We start from the raw sequence: 17,068 nt of genomic DNA, 5'->3' as shown, positions 1-17,068 counted from the left end.
TAAGAACCACTGACAGAAGACAGTATCAAAATGAAAGGACCATATTCGACATAACCACTTCCAATCCTACAACCCTAAAAATTACAGGAATAAAGAATAGAGGTATCATACTCTCTGACTTCAAAATATACTACAAAGGTATAGTAATCAAAACAGCATGGTGCTGGCACAAAAACAGACACATAGATCAACAGAACAGAATTGAGAGCCTAGAAACAAAGCCACATATCTATGAACAGCTAATCTTTGACAAAGGAGCCAAGAACATACAATAGAGAAAGGAAGGTCTCTTCAATAAATGGTGTTGTAAAACTGGACAGCCAAGTGCAAAAGAATGAAAGTAGACCATTATCTTACATCTTACACAAAAATTAACTCAAAATGGATTAAAGATTTGAATGTAAGACCTGAAACCATGAAACTAGAAGAAAATATAGGCAGTACGCTCTTTGACATAGGTCTTGGTGGTATATTTTCGAGTATCAAGTCTACTCAGGCAAGGAAAACAAAAGAAAAAATAAACAAATGGGACTACATCAGACTAAAAAGCTTCTGCATGGCAAAGGAAACCATCAACAAATGAAAACCTACCAGCTAGAAGAAAATATTTGCAAATCATATATCTGAGAAGAGGTTAATTTCCAAAATATATAAAGAACTCATATAACTCAACAACAAAAAAACAAACCAATCAAAAAATGGGCAGAGGATATGAACAGACATTTTTCCAAAGAAGATATACAGATGGCCAACAGGCACATGAAAAGAAGCTCAACATCACTAATTATTAGGGAAATGCAAATCAAAACTACAATGAGCTATCACTCACACCCATCAGAATGGCTGTAATTAACAAGACAAGAAAAAAGTGTTGGAGAGGATGTGGAGAAAAGGGAACTCTCATACACTGCCTGTGGGAATGCAAACTGGTGCAGACACTATGGAAAACAGTATGGAGATTTCTCAAAAAATTAAAAATAGAAATACAATATGATTCAGCTATTCAACTACTGGGTATTTATCAAAAGAACATGAAAACACTAATTCAGAAAGATTTAGGCACCCCTATGTTCATCGCAGCATTATTCACAATAGTCAAGACGTGGAAGCAACCCAAGTGCCCATCAATGGATGAATGGATAAAGAAGATGTAGAGACATACAAGGGAATACTACTCAGCCATAAAAAAGACAAAACTGTGCCATTCGCAACAACATGGATGGACCTTGAGGGTATTATGCTAAGCACAATAAGTCACAGAAAGACAAATACCATATGATTTCACTCTTATGTGGAAGATAAACAGATAAGGAGAATAGATTAGTGGTTATCAGAGGGGAAGGGGGTGGGGGGAGGGGTAAAGGGGCATATATGTATGGCGACAGATAAAAATTAGACTATTGGTGGTGAACATGATACAGTCTATACAGAAACTGAAATATAATAATGTACATCTGAAATTTAAACAATGCTATAAGCCAATATGACTTCAATAAAATAACTCCCCAAAAAAGAATAAATTATAATAGCACTAAAACCATGAGAGAATAAACTATAACAACACTGTAAAACAAGAATATGACCTTAAGGAATGAGAATTTCAATCAACGAAAGACAAAAGACAAATGAGAAGAAATAAAATTGAAGAAACCACAGCCCAAATGGCAACCAGAAGTAAACTGCAAACTACTGGAGCAGGTGGGGGAGGGAAAGGAGGTAATTTCAGGGATATTCCATGTTTAGTATAAAGCAGCTATGGTGGACAGGAGAGAATCTTGCAGCAATCCTCAGGGTAATGGCATTAGGAAGAGCCAGGCAGGTGGATTCCCTTCCCCTACCATGGCCAAGAAAGGCAGTGAGCATCAGAGGTATCTGCGCTACGTGTAGACAAGTGAGTCAAAAAGCACAACAATCCTGGACAGAAAGAAGATGAATAGGATATCCTCATATCCAACATCTGTTTGATATATCCTTCCCAGCAGCAAGTCATCACTCTCCCTCCCACAACCACTAGATACAAGCACCATAGCATTTTTAGACAGACGTGATCAATACAAAAATAAGCACACATCCAAAAATCAAACATTTGAGAAAAGTAAGTAACATGAAAGCTAAGCATCAAAATAAACAAATGGAGGAACTAATACCATAGGAAACAGAAATAAGAATATCTTCAGAGGGCTAAGACAAGCCACAGCAGCCTGAAAGAAAGTTTAACCTAGAGGTTAAGTGTACATATGTTAGAATCATACTGCCAGGGTTTGAATATCTTAGCTCCACACTTACTAGCTATGTGACCTTGACCGGGCAAATGACTTATGTTCTCTCTGTGCTCTAGTTCCTTCATCTGTAAAAGAGGGATAGCAACAGTATCTACGTCATAAGGTAGCTATGATGAGTAAACAGTACAATGTCTCTAAAGCACTCAGAGACTACTGCTACTATTATTACGAAATAAAGACCTATGAGAAAAGAACTATTTAAGTTTTTCAAGTCAAAAATGATTGTCAAGATAAATGAAATAAAAGATAGGCTAAATAGTAAAAAGGTCAAAAATGAACAGCAAATTAGAAGAAGACAGAAAGCATTTTGAGGAGTGACGTCAGCAAGATGGCATAGCAGGAGATACCAGTCCCTCCCAAGGAAAAACAAGAAATAGACAGCCACCCATGAAGGAAAATATCCCTGGGAGAGCTCAAGGGTACAGTTAAGATCCTACAGCAGCACAATGGAGCAAAAAATGGAGAATAACCACACAGAAAGGGTAACAGCGAGACAGGCTCAGCTGAGACATATGAAGACAGCTAGGAACAAAGAAGGGTGGAGGCTATCAGTATCAGCCATGTGTTGGATGCCATCACAGTCCCCAGTGGCCTGCTCTGTGGAGGACCTAGGTAGCCTTTGCCACTGAGGACCTCAACAGCCCCCACGACAGCCGCAGATTCCCTGCAGCTTTCACAAAGGAGGACCTTGTAGTGTTTATCAGTACAGACCCCAGTGGCCTGCTCCAGAGGACAACAGCAGCTTTCGCCACTGAGGTAACCAAAAGCCACTGCTACCACAGACCCCCTGCAGAGGGAGACGCTGCTGCACCCCCAAAAAGAAGGAGTTGTTGTTGCACTGCCCCAGGACCAGGGCTGCCATGCTCCTCCTAATCCCACAAATACTCTGGACCCCAGAGCCACTGTTGCTTTGTGAGTACTTTTACTTCAGATTCTGGCTCTGCAGCCACCCTATGTGTGCCTGAATGCGGGACCCTGGCTTCACAGCTGCTTCACGAGTACCTATGCTCCAGTCCCAGCTCCGTGGCTAATCCATGTGTACCTACCAATACCACCACCACTAAGAGGGTGCCCGTGAGCCAAACCCAGTGCCAAGAGAGATCCCCTTGGCCATGACAATTCCCTGTAGGAGAAAAGGAGATCAAGAGGTCCCCAACAGCCCTTGCCAGCCCTACAGCTGCTTGCCGCTCTGGCCATTGAGGACCCCTGCAATCTTCACCAAACTAACTTCAGTGGTTGAAGCTGTATAGTGACTACACCCCTGGGTCTTCCCTGGGGCAAGAACTGCCAGAGCCTATCCAGCCAGCACCGTTACACCTACCTACAGGTGAAGGTCTTTCCCCACTAAAACCAGTCCATCAAATGGGCAGACATCAATGCAAGGCCACCAGAAACATGAAAAATCAAGGAAACATGACACCACCAAAGGAACAAAATTATTTCCAGTAACTGACCACAAAGATATAGATCTGTGAACTGCTCGACAAAGATTTCAAAATAATTGTTTTAAGGAACGTCAGCAAGCTACACGAGAACCCAGGTAGACAACTCAACAAAATGAAGAAAACAATACATGACAAAATGAGAAGTTCAACAGAGACAGAAATCCAAAAAAAAGAACCAAAGGGAAATATTGGAGCTGATGAATACAATAATGAAATGAAATGTAGAGTAGAGAATATCAACAGCAGACTTGAACAAGCAGAAGAGAGAATCTGTGAAATAGAAAAGAGGTCATTTGAAGTTATCAGAGGAGAAAAAAGAGTGAAAAATAGTCTATATTAATTATGGGACATCATCAAGGGAAACAATATTTGCATTATGAGAGTCATAGAAGGATAAGAAAGAGAGAAAGGGGTAGAAAGTCATTTAAAGAAAAAATGGCTAAAAACTTCCCAAATTTGGGGAGAGATACGGATGGACATTCAGGTACTTGTAGCTCATAGGTCCCAATACATATTCAACCCCATATAGGATTTCACTGAGAGACTTGATAATAAAACTGTCAACAATCAAAGACAGACAGAGAATTCGGAAAGCAGCAAGAGAAAAGAAATTTATCTCATACATGGAAACCTGCATAAGGCTACCATCAGATTTCTCAGAAACCTTGCAGATCAGAATAGAGTAGTATGATATATTCAAAGTGCTAAAAGCAAAAACCTGCCAACCAAGAATACTTTATTCAGCAAAGCTATCCTTCAGAAAAGACTTTCCCAGACAAAAAAAAAAAAATCTGAATTCAGTGAGTTCATCACTACGGGACCTGCCTTACAAGGAATGCTAAAAGGAGTTCTTCAAAGATGACATGAAAGGACAATGATTAGTAACATAAAAACATATGAAAAAATAAAACTCATGGGTAAGATGAGTACATAATCAAATTCAGAATATTCTAGTACTGTAATAGTGTGTAAATCACTTAACTCTAGTATAAAGGCTGAAACAAAAAATACTGAGAACATCTATAGTTACAATAACTTGTTAAAATACATAATATGGAAAGACATAAATTGTGACATCTATAATACAAAATGAGGGAGAGAGTAAAAGGGTAGAGATTTTACATGTGATTGAAGTTAAATTATCAGCTTAAAGTTGATTGTTGTAACTACAAAATGTTTTATGTAAACCTCAGGGTAGCCACAAAGCAAAAAACCTATAGTAGATACACAAAAGATAAAGAGAAAAGAACCTAAGAATACCACTAAGGAAAATCATGAAATCACGAAGGAAGAGAGCAAGAGAAGAAAGGAACAAAGGAACTAAAGAACAGCTAGAAAACAATTAACAAGACGTCAATAAGTCTTTAGTACCTATCAATGATTACCTTTAATGTAAATGAATTAAATTCTCCAATCAAAAGACATAGGGTGGGGAAAATATTAAAAATACAAGACTCAAATATATGCTGCCTAAAAAAGACTCACTTCAGCTTTAAGAACATAGATAGGCTGAAAGTGAAGGGATGGAGGAAGATATTATATGCAAATGGAAAACAAAAGAGAGCAGGAGTGGCTATACTTACATCAGACAAAATAAACTATAAGTCAAAAACCATAACAGACAAAAGGTCATTCATTATATAATGATCAAGGGATCAATTCATCAAGAGGATATAACAATTATAAATTAATACATACACTCCAAACCAGAGGAAAATAAAAAAATATCTTGAGACAAACACAAATGGAAACACAACATACCAAAAGTTACAGAATGCAGCAAAAGCAGTTCTAAAAAGGATGTTTATAGCAACAAATGTCTATATTAATAAAAAACAGATCTCAAATAAACAACGTAACTCAACACCTCAAGGAATTAGAAAAAGAATAAACTGTTCCCAAAGTTAGCAGAAGGAAGGAAATACCAAAGATCAGAGCAGAAATAAATGAAACAGACTAGAAAAACAATAGAAAAGATCAACAAAACTCAGAACTTTTTTAAAAAGATAAACAAAATCAACAAATCTTAAACTAGACTAAGAAAAAAGAGAGAAAACTCAGATAAATAAAAATCAGAAATGAAAGAGGAAACATTACAACTGATACCACAGAAATACAAAGGATCATAAGAGACTACTACAAACAATTATACACAACAAACTGCATAATCTTATAAGAAATGGACAAATTTTTAGAAACATACCACCTATAACAAGACTGAACCAGGAAGAAATAGAAAATGTGAGGAGACCAATGATGAGTACGGAGACTGAATCTGAAATCAAAAACCTCTCAACAAAGAAAAGCCCAGGACCACATGGCTTCACTGGTGAATTCTACTAAACATTTAAAAAAGAATTAATGCCAATCCTTCCCAAACTCTTCCAAAAAACTGAAGAAGAGGGAACACTTCCAAACTCATTTTATAAGGCCAGCATTACCCTGATACTAAAGCCAGACAAGGACACTACAAGAAAAGAAAATTACAGACCAATGTCCCTGATGAAAACAGACGCAAAAATCCTCAGGAAAACACTAGCAAACCAAATTCAACAGCATATTAAAAGGATCATACACACCATGATCAACAGGGATGTATCCCTGGGAGTCAAGGATGGTTCAATATACAAAAATCAATAAATGTAATACACCACATAAACACAATGAAGGATAAAAATCATATGACCATCTCAATAGATGCAGAAAAGGCATTTAACAAAATTCAACATCCTTTCATGACAAACACTCAAAAATTAGGTATAGAGGCATGTACCTCAACATAATAAAGGCCATTTATGACAAACACACAGCTAACATGACAAACACACTAAAGATGAAAGCTTTTCTTCTAAGATCAGGAACAAGACAAGGGTGCCCACTCTGACCACTTCTATTCAACATAGTACTGGAAGTTCTAGCCAGAGGAATTAAGTAAGAAAAAGAAATAAAAGGCATCTAAACTGAGAAGAAGAAGTAAAATTGTCTCTGCAGATGACATGATCTTGTATACAGAAAACCCTAAAGACCCTACCAAATAACTGTTAGAACTAATAAACAGATTCAGTAAAGTTGCAGGACACAAAATCAATATTCAAAAATCAGTTGCATTTCTATAAGTTATGAACTATCTGAAACAGAAATAAAGAAAGCAATCTTGGGGCTGGCCTGGTAGTGTAGTGGTTAAGTTCAGTGTGCTCTGCTTCAGTGGCTCGGGTTCGCATGTTCGGATCCCGAACGCAGACCTACACCACTCATCAAGCCATGCTCTGGTGGCATCCCACATACAAAATAGAGGAAGAGGGGCACAGATGTTAGCTCAGGGCCACTCCTCCTCAAGCAAAAAGAGGAAGATTGGTGATAGGTGTTAGCTCAGGGCTAATCTTCCTCACCAAAAAAAAAAAACAATCTTATTTACAACAGTATCAAAATCAATAAAATAGGAATAAATTTAACCAAGGAGGTGAAAGACATGTACAGTGAAAGCTATAGGACACTGATGAAAGACACAAACTAATGGAAAGATATCCTGCATTCTTTGATTTAAGCATTAATATTGTTAAAATGTCCATACTATCCAAAACAATCTACAGATTCAATGCAATCCCTATCAAAATTCCAATGGCATTTTTCACAGAAATAGAAAAAATAATACAAAAATTTCATACAGAACCACAAAAGACCCTGAATAGCCAAAGCAATCTTGAAAAATAATAATAAAGCTGGAAGCATCACACTTCCTGATAAACTATATTACAAAGCTATAGTAATCAAAACAGTATGGGACCAGCATTAAAAAAAGGACATAGACCAACAGAACAGAATAGAGAGCCCAGAAATAAACTCACATATATACGGTCAACTAATTTTTGACAAGGGCGCCCAAAACAAACAATGGGAAAAGGATAGTCTCTTCAATAAATGGTGTTGGGAAAACTGGATATTACATGCACAGGAATAAAACCAGATCCTTATCTTACATCATACACAAAAATTAACTTGAAATGGATTATAAACTTAAATATAAGACGTGAAACCAATAAAACTCCTAGAAGAAAACAGAGAAAAAAGCTCCTTGACATTGACCTTGGCAATGATTTTTTTTTAGATATGACACCGAAAAAGGCAAAAAAAAAAAAAAAAAAAAAAAAAACCACCCCAAGTGGGACTATATCAAACTAAAAACCTTATGCACAGCAAAGGAAACAATAAACAATTGGAAAAGGCAACCTATGGAATGAGATAAAATATTTACAAACCATATATCTAATAAGGGGTTAATATCTAAAATATATATAGAACCATCCTACTCAATAGCAAAAAAACCAAATAATCCGATTAAAAAATGGTCAAAGGACCTGAACACACATTTTCCCAAAGATATACAAATGGCCAAAAGGTATATGAAAATATCACTCATCATCACTAATCATCAGGGAAATGCAAATCAAAACCACAAATGAGATCCACCTCACATCTATTAGGATGGCTATTATCAAAAAGACAAGACATAACAAATGTTGTCAAGGATGTGGAGAAAAGGGAACCCTTGTATACTGCTGGTGGGAATGTAAATTGGTATAGCCATTATAGAAAACAGTATGAGGCTTTCTCAAAAAATTAAAACAGAACTACCATATGATCCAGCATATGGACCTATTTTTGGGTATATATCCGAAGGAAACAAAATCAGTATCTGGAAGAGTACCTGCACTCCCATGTTCATTGCAGCATTTTTCATAATAGCCAAGATATGGAAACAACCTAAGTGTGTTCATGGATGAATAGACAAAGAAAATGTAATATACATATTACATTACAAAGAAAATGTAACATATATATATATATAAACTGGAATATTATTCAGCCACAAAACAGAAGGGAAATATTGCCATTTGTGATAACATGGATGAAACTGGTGGGCATTATGCTAAGTGAACTAAGCCAGAAAGACAAAGAAAAATACTGTATGGTAACACTTATATGTGGAATCTTAAAAAAAAAAAAAAAAAAAAAAGTTTAACTCAGAAACAGTAGAATGGTGGTTGCCAGCAGGGGATGAACAATGGGACAAATGGGGAGATGCTGGTCAAAGGGTACAAACTTTCAGTTATAACATGAACAAATTCTAAGTATCTAATATACAGCATGGTGATTATAGTTAATACTGTATTATATACTTGAAGTTGCTGAGAGTGTAGATTTTAAGAGTTCTCACCAAAAAATAGCTATGTGAGGCCATGGATGTGTTAATTAAATTGACTGTGGTAATCATTTCACAATGTACATATATATCAAATCATCACGCAGTATACTTTAAATATATATAATTTTGTCAATTATACCTCAATAAAGCTGGAAAAAAAGTTTTATGAAAAAGTTTAAAAATCTAAAAGATAAATCCAGAAATTTTCCCATTTATCTTAAAAAAAAATCACTAGGTGCCATAGAAGATTGGGAAAAAACACAAAAAACTTCACACACATCTCAGAAAATTTCAAAATGCTAAGGATAAAGTATAACTTAAAATCATCCATAGAAAGTAAACAGACATTCTTCAAAGGAATATCAATCAAGTGGAACCACTGAATGCTATAAGGCAAAGGAATAATATGCCCAAATTTCTGCCTGAGGGAAAAAGATTTTAAAATCAGAATTTAAAGTTAAAAAAACAACTTTGTCAGCAACATGGAAAACTAAGCTAATGTTAGAAATGCTATCCACCCTCCAAAAAAAAGTATCTGAGCTTAATTTTAAAAGGGAAATCCCCAAATGCTAGATACAAAGTATTTATCATCCTTAAAGGTGGGACCACAGAAACGCTGTCTCCTCAGTAAAGGAGACAGAAAACAATGTAGTCACGTGACACATAACGACGTTTTGGTCAATAAGGGACCACATATGTGACGGTGGTCCTGAAAGATCTTCCAGTGGCACAAGATGTGGAGGTGGAAGACAGTGATATTGATGATCTTGACCTAGACTAGTGCATGTTCATGTCTTAGTTTTTAACAAAAAAGTTTAAAAAGTAAAAAAATTTAAAAATAGAAAAAAGCTCATAGAATAAGCATACAAAGAAAATATTTTTGTATGGCTGTACAATGTGTTTGTGTTTTAAGCTAAGTGTTACTACAAAAGAGTCAAAAAGTTAAAAAAATTAAAGTTTATAAAGTGAAATTACAGTAAGCTAAGGTTAATTTATTACTGAATAAAAAAATATTTTTTATAAATTTAGTGTAGCCTAAGTGTATGGTGTTTATAAAGTCTACAGTGGTGTACAGTAATGTCCTAGGCCTTCACATTCACTCACCACTCACTCACTCACTGACTCATCCAGAGCAACTTCCAGTCCTGCAAGCTCCATTCACGGTAAGTGCCCTATACAGGTGTACCATTTTTTATCTTTTATACTGTGTTTTTACTGTATCTTTTCTATGTTTAGATACACAAATACTTACCATTGTGTTACAAATGCCTACAGTATTCAGTACAGTAACATACTGTACAGGTGTGTAGCCTAGGAGCAATAGGCTATATCATATAGCCTGGGTGTATAGTAGGCTATACCATCTAGGTTTGCATAAGTACACTCTATGATGTTCACACAACGAAATTGCCTAACGACACATTTATCAGATGTGTTAAACAATGCATGACTGTATTCACCAGCATGAAAGTGACAAAGTTTTTCTCTCCCCAAGAGAAAAAAGACTCCCATAAAAAAGCTAAATTCTTAATCTTTGCACCATGCCTGAGAGTACAGTCTAAATTTAAAAGGAATCTCCAAGTCAAGAAGTTAAATGGAAAAAAAGGTCCAAACACTGAGATTAATAGTAAAAGCAAAAACCAAAAACAACTCAAGAGACAAATGAGCTCATAAACAACAATTACAAACTATAGTAGGTAGAGAACCACCATAAGAAAGTAAGTACACAATAGAAAAAGTAACATCCCCAAAACTTGTAAAAATAGTTTAATGGAAGAGGCATAGTATTTTAGCAAGAATCAAAGTTTTAAATTTCAAATATAATTTTTCACTTAAGAAAACTGACTCGAAGGGATTATTAAATTTTTTTTTTTTTGCTGGGGAAGATTCACCTTGAGCTAACATCTGCTGCCAATCTTCCTCTTTTTGTGATTGAGGAAGATCAGCCCTGAGCTAACATCTGTGCCAATCTTCCTCTATTTTGTCTGTGGGTCGCTGCCACAGCATGGCTGACAAGTGGTGTAGGTCCATGTCGGGGATCCAAACATGCAAACCTGGGCTGCCAAAACGGAGTGCGTGGAACTTTACCCACTAGGCCACAGGGCTGGCCCCTTAATATGTCTTGAAAACTAAGAAACATGGGATTCCAACTTCACCATCAAAGTTTTTCTGAGTGATATTTTTAACTCTTCATCTTACATAATTCTTGACCTCTCTCTCTGTTGAATCGTTCTCTTCCTTTGGCTTTTAAAACTACAACAGTCTTCTGATTTTTAACCCCCATCTCCATTCATCTTCTCTGCTTTCTGTACAGGCAGCCTTCTCTACCCAAGACACTCTTATCGCATTAACTCACTCTAACTCTCCCCAAGAGATGTCAGTCATACCCAGGTCCTTCAATTATTACCAGTATGTCCACAATTTGCCAATGTTATCTCCCTGCCTACACGGTTTTTTTCCCTTGAATGTCACAAAGGCATTTCAAACTCAATATCCAACTAACCTCATGATTGGACACCTCCTACCCACCCCCAAAACGAATACACACACTATGTCTACTTTTAGCATTCCCTACCTACCACCTAAGCTGAGAAGCCAAAAATCTAGGTGTCATCCTTGAGAGTTCCTTCTCTGTCACATCTTAAACACAAATCACAACTAGGTTGTCATTTTACTTCTTAAATGTTTCTGAAATTTGTCCACTCTTTTCCTACTCTGATACTAGCATTCTAATCCAAGCCACCATCTTTTAAGTAGACTAGTGCAGTAGCCTCTAACTCATCTCTCTACATCCATTCTGCCCACCTCCCAATCCCCCAATCTGTATACCATGTCTCAACAAAGAACATCTTTTCAAAACGCAAATGTCACCATATTGCAACCCTCGGCTGAACTATACAAAGGCTTCATCTCTTAAAATTAAAGGGAAGGAACCTCCACTTCTTAACATAATCAAAGCCATATATACTCCAGCTCTTACGTAACTCCACAGTCTCATCTCACACTTTACTATCTCCCTACTTTCCACACACCCATCTTTCAGTCCTCCAGACTCACCTTGTTCCCTCCTATCTCAGGATCTTCAGACTGCTAATTCCCTCTCCCGGGATCATTGAAATCTTCCCTCTAAGCCGAAATAACTCTTCCTTCAAACTTCAGCACATTTCAAAGGGATGCTGTCCTGACAGAAATAGTTCAGTGTACTTTTCTTCCTAGCACTTGACACAAACGCAACTTCACGTTAGTATTTACCTCACTAGATAAATATTCCCATGAGGACATCACTGTGTCTCCAACACCTAGTACAGCACCTGGCACAAAGCAGCCCTCAAATATTTGTTGAATGAATAACTGATTTCATAAACATCTTTTTAAATGGAGATGAGATACAATCAAGATAGCTTCCCAGATAGCTATCTAATGCCAATTTTAAATGGTATTCCCAAAGTTAAAGACTAAGAACAACTTAACTATACTTCCCGAGATCCAAGCCTGAAGGCAGATTAAAGAGTTAAAATAAACAAGCAAGTTCATTAAGATTCTATTGAAAACCCAGCTAAAGTATCTAAAAACTAAACATAATTGGAAGCAGAATATGTTTAGTTCTATTTCATCCCCAGAATTAAGTCACTCCTGGTATGCAAGGCTCCCACAACTTCCTTATTGATTCTTATATACCCATTCTCTTTGAGTTTCAGTTAACTTCCACCTGCCTGAATTGCCATTCATTTTTCTATCCTATTTTCTGGCCCAGTTTACACCCTACCACTATGAATGTTCTTATCTCCTGGAACTGAAATAACAGGACTGTAAAGGGCAGCATACTCTTGTCTCACTGGGCACTTTCAATGTAACAGCAGTCACTATTTTCTTTTCACTCCCTTAATACAGTACCCCCTATTCACTCCTCTCCTCATGTGACACTACACTCAACTAATCAGCCCTGTGTAATAGCTAAATTAACTGACTATAGACATAAATAAATAAATAAAAAGTGGACAATCTATCCAAGAGTACTTGTTGCTTAGTAACATTACCAACACTTAGGATTATTGAACTTAATTTTTGCCAACAAACGTGACTGTGTATTGACATTTCCTTATAGTCTTAATTTGCATTTCTGTGATTCCTCCTGAGGTTGAATACTTTCCTGTATTTATTGGCCATTAAAACTTTCCCTTGGGTAATGTGTATGTTGAAGTACTTTGCATATTTTTTTCTTGTTGATTTGAATAAGTTCTTTATATATCTTGGATACGATTCTTTTGTCAGTTATATAAGTTGTAGGCTTCTCTCATTTCGTGGCTTCTTTTCTCACTTGTTATGGTATTTTTTAAAGAATAAAAATTCTTGGGGCCGGCCCGGTGGCGCAAGCAGTTAAGTGTGCACGCTCCGCTGCGGCAGCCGAGGGTTTGCCCGTTCGGATCCCGGGCGCGCACCAACGCATCGCTTGTCAAGCCATGCTGTGGCGGCGTCCCATATAAAGTGGAGGAAGATGGGCATGGATGTTAGCCCAGGGCCAGTCTTCCTCAGCAAAAAGAGGAGGATTGGCAGATGTTAGCTCAAGGCCGATCTTCCTCACACACACAAAAAAAATTCTTGACACAAATCCAATTTACCAATTTTTTGCTATAGGGTTAGTGCTTTTTTCCTGGTTGAAAAAGTCCTTTGCTGCCTGCAAGGTCATAAGGATGACATGACAATTTACAGTTTGAACTTACTTATTAAGGTCTCTAATACACCTGCAATTGATTATTTTTTATGGTGAGAAATAGAGGTTCAATTTTATTTTTATTTCTTCCTTATAAATAATTGTTCCCCCATTATTCATTGAAACAATTATCTTTTCTTCATTGCTCTACAGTTCCACCTATATCATACATTAAGAGTTCACTAATGTGCAGATCTGTTTCTGGATTCTATTCTGTTCAAGGGGTCTTTATATCTATGTCTATCCTTGCATCAATAATATGCAACCTTTATTACTAGAGTTTCAAATTAAATCTTGATATCTGGTAGAACATTTTTTTTTTGATGTTTTATTAGTTTTTAACATTGTGAAATTTTGGGTTGTACACTTTTGTTTGTCCATCACCATATATATGTCTCCCTTCACCCCTTGTGCCCACCCCCCACCCCCCTTGCCCCTGGTAACCACAATACAGTTTTCTCTGTCCATGTGTTGGTTTATATTCCACATATGAGTGAGATCATACAGTGTTTGTCTTTCTCTTTCTGGCTTATTTCACTTAACGTAATACCCTCCAGGCCCATCCATGTTGTTGCAAATGGGATGATTTTGTCTTCTTTTATGGCTGAGTAGTATTCCATTGTGTGTGTGTATATATATATACACACCACATTTTCCTGATCAAATCGTCAGTTGAGGGACACTTAGGTTGCTTCCACTTCTTGGCTATGGTGAATAATGCCGCAATGAACATAGGGGTGCATAAGCCTCTTTGAATTGTTGATTTCAGGTTCGTTGGATAGATTCCCAGTAGTGGGATAGCTGGATTATAAGGTATTTCTATTTTTAATTTTTTGAGGCATCTCCATACCATTTTCCATAGAGGCTGCACCAGTGTACATTCCCACCAGCTGTGTATGAGGGTTCCTGTTTCTCCACATCCTCTCCAACATTTGTTGTTTTTTGTCTTGGTGATTATAGTCATTCTAACGGGCGTGAGGTGATATCTTAGTGTTGTTTTGATTTGCATTTCCCTGTTGATTAATGATGTTGAACATCTTTTCATGTGCCTATTGGCCATCTGTATATCTTCTTTGGAGAAGTGTCTGTTCATTTCCTCTGCCCATTTTTTTGATTGGGTTGTCTGTTTTTTTGTTGTTCAGTTGTGTGAGTTCTTTATATACTATGGAGATCAACCCCTTGTCAGATGTATGTTTTGCAAATATTCTCTCCCAGCTGGTGGGTTGTCTGTTCATCTTGATTCTGGTTTCGTTTGTCTTGTAGAAGCTCTTTAATCTGATAAAGTCCCATTTGTTTATTTTTTCTTTAGTTTCCCTGGTCTGGGGTAGGCATGTCATCCGAAAAGATTCCTTTATGACCAATGTCAAATAGTGTGTTGCCTATATTTTCTTCTGAGTTTTATAGTTTCAGGTCTCATCTTCAGGTCTTTGATCCATTTTGAGTTAATTTTTGTGAATGGCAATAGCAGATGGTCTACTTTCATTCTTTTGCATGTGGCTGTCCCGTTTTACCAACGTCGTTTATTGAAGAGACTTTCCTTTCTCCATTGTATGTTCTTAGCTCCTCTGTCGAACATTAGCTGTCCGTATATGTGTGGTTTTATTTCTGGGCTTTCAATTCTGTTCCATTGATCTGTGTGTCTGTTTTTGTACCAGTACCATGCTGTTTTGATTACTATTGCTTTGTAGTGTGTTTTGAAGTGAGGGATTGTGATGCCTCCTGCTTTGTTCTTTTTTCTTAGGATTGTTTTAGCTATTCGGGGTCTTTTGTTGCCCCATATGAATTTTAGTATTCTTTTTTCTATTTCCATGAAGAATGTCATTGGGATTCTGATTGGGATTGCATTAAATCTGTAGATTGCTTTAGGTAATATAGACATTTTAACTATGTTTATTCTTCCAATCCACATGCATGGGATATCTTTCCCTTTCTTTATGTCATCATCGATTTCTTTCAATAATGTCTTGTAGTTCTCATTGTATAGGTCTTTCACTTCCTTGGTAAGATTTATTCCTAGGTATTTTATTCTTTTTGATGCAATTGTAAATGGTATTATCTTTTTGAGCTCTCTTTCTGTTAGTTCATTATTAGCATACAGAAATGCAACTGATCTTTGTAGATTGATTTTGTACCCTGCGACTTTGCTGTAGTTGTTGATCATTTCTAATAGTTTTCCAACGGATTCTTTAGCGTTTTCTATATATAAAATCATGTCATCTGCAAATAGTGAGAGTTTCACTTCTTCGTTACTTATTTGGATTCCCTTTATTCCTTTTTCTTGCCTAATTGCTCTGGCCAAAACCTCCAGTACTATGTTGAACAGGAGTGGTGAGAGTGGGCAGCCCTGCCTCATTCCTGTTCTCAGAGGAATGGCTTTCAGTCTTTCCCCGTTGAGTATGATGTTGGCTGTGGGTTTGTCATAAATAGCCTTTATTATGTTGAGGTATTTTCCTTCTATTCCCATTTTGTTGAGAGTTTTTATCATAAATGGATGTTGTATCTTGTCAAATGCCTTCTCTGCGTCTACTGAGATGACCATGTGGTTTTTATGCTTGTTTTGTTGATGTGATGTATCACGTTGATTGATTTGTGGATGTTGAACCATCCCTGCGTCCCTGGTATAAATCCCACTTGATCATGGTGTATGATCTTTTTAATGTATTGCTGTATTCAGTTTGCCAATATTTTGTTGAGGATTTTTGCATCTATGTTCATCAGCGATATTGGCCTGTAATTTTCCTTCTTTGTATTGTCTTTGTCTGGCTTTGGTATCAGGGTGATGTTGGCCTCGTAGAATGATTTAGGAAGTGTTCCATCTTCCTCTATTTTCTGGAATAGTTTGAGAAGGATGGGTATTAAATCTTCTTTGAATGTTTGTTAAAATTCACTGGAGAAGCCATCTGGTCCTGGACTTTTATTTTTGGGGAGGTTTTTGATTACTATTTCAATCTCTTTACTTGTGATTGGTCTATTCAGATTCTCCATTTCTTCTTGGTTCAGTTTTGGGAGGTTGCATGAGTCTAAGAATTTATCCATTTCTTCTAGATTGTCCAATTTGTTGGCATAGAATTTCTCATAATATTCTCTTATAATCCTCTGTATTTCCGTGGTATCCACTGTAATTTCTCCTCTTTCATTTCTTTTTTTTTAAAGATTTTATTTATTTATTTTTTCCCCCCAAAGCCCCAGTAGATAGTTGTATGTCATAGCTGCACATCGTTCTAGTTGCTGTATGTGGGACGTGGCCTCAGCATGGCCAGAGAAGCGGTGCGTTGGTGCGCGCCCGGGATCCGAACCCGGGCCGCCAGCAGCAGAGCGTGCGCACTTAACCACTAAGCCACGGGGCCGGCCCACCTCTTTCATTTCTAATTTTATTTACTTGAGTCTTTTCTTTTTGGGTAGAACATTTTTTAACTGTGCTTTTTAT

General features: G+C 37.0%; 1 protein-coding gene across 2 annotated transcripts in view; it reads right to left on the bottom strand.

The window, feature by feature from the left end:
- STT3B (STT3 oligosaccharyltransferase complex catalytic subunit B) overlaps positions 1-17,068 on the bottom strand; it is a 114,293-nt gene that overhangs the window by 62,927 nt on the left and 34,298 nt on the right. The gene's annotated exons all lie outside the window — the stretch shown is intronic.

This window comes from Ceratotherium simum, chromosome 5, assembly GCF_057802395.1.
Source record: "Ceratotherium simum simum isolate JZ-2026a chromosome 5, ASM5780239v1, whole genome shotgun sequence".
Taxonomy (NCBI): Eukaryota; Metazoa; Chordata; class Mammalia; order Perissodactyla; family Rhinocerotidae; genus Ceratotherium; species Ceratotherium simum.
The sequence above is the reverse complement of the archived record's forward strand: the minus strand, read 5'-3'. Positions and strand labels throughout refer to the sequence as shown.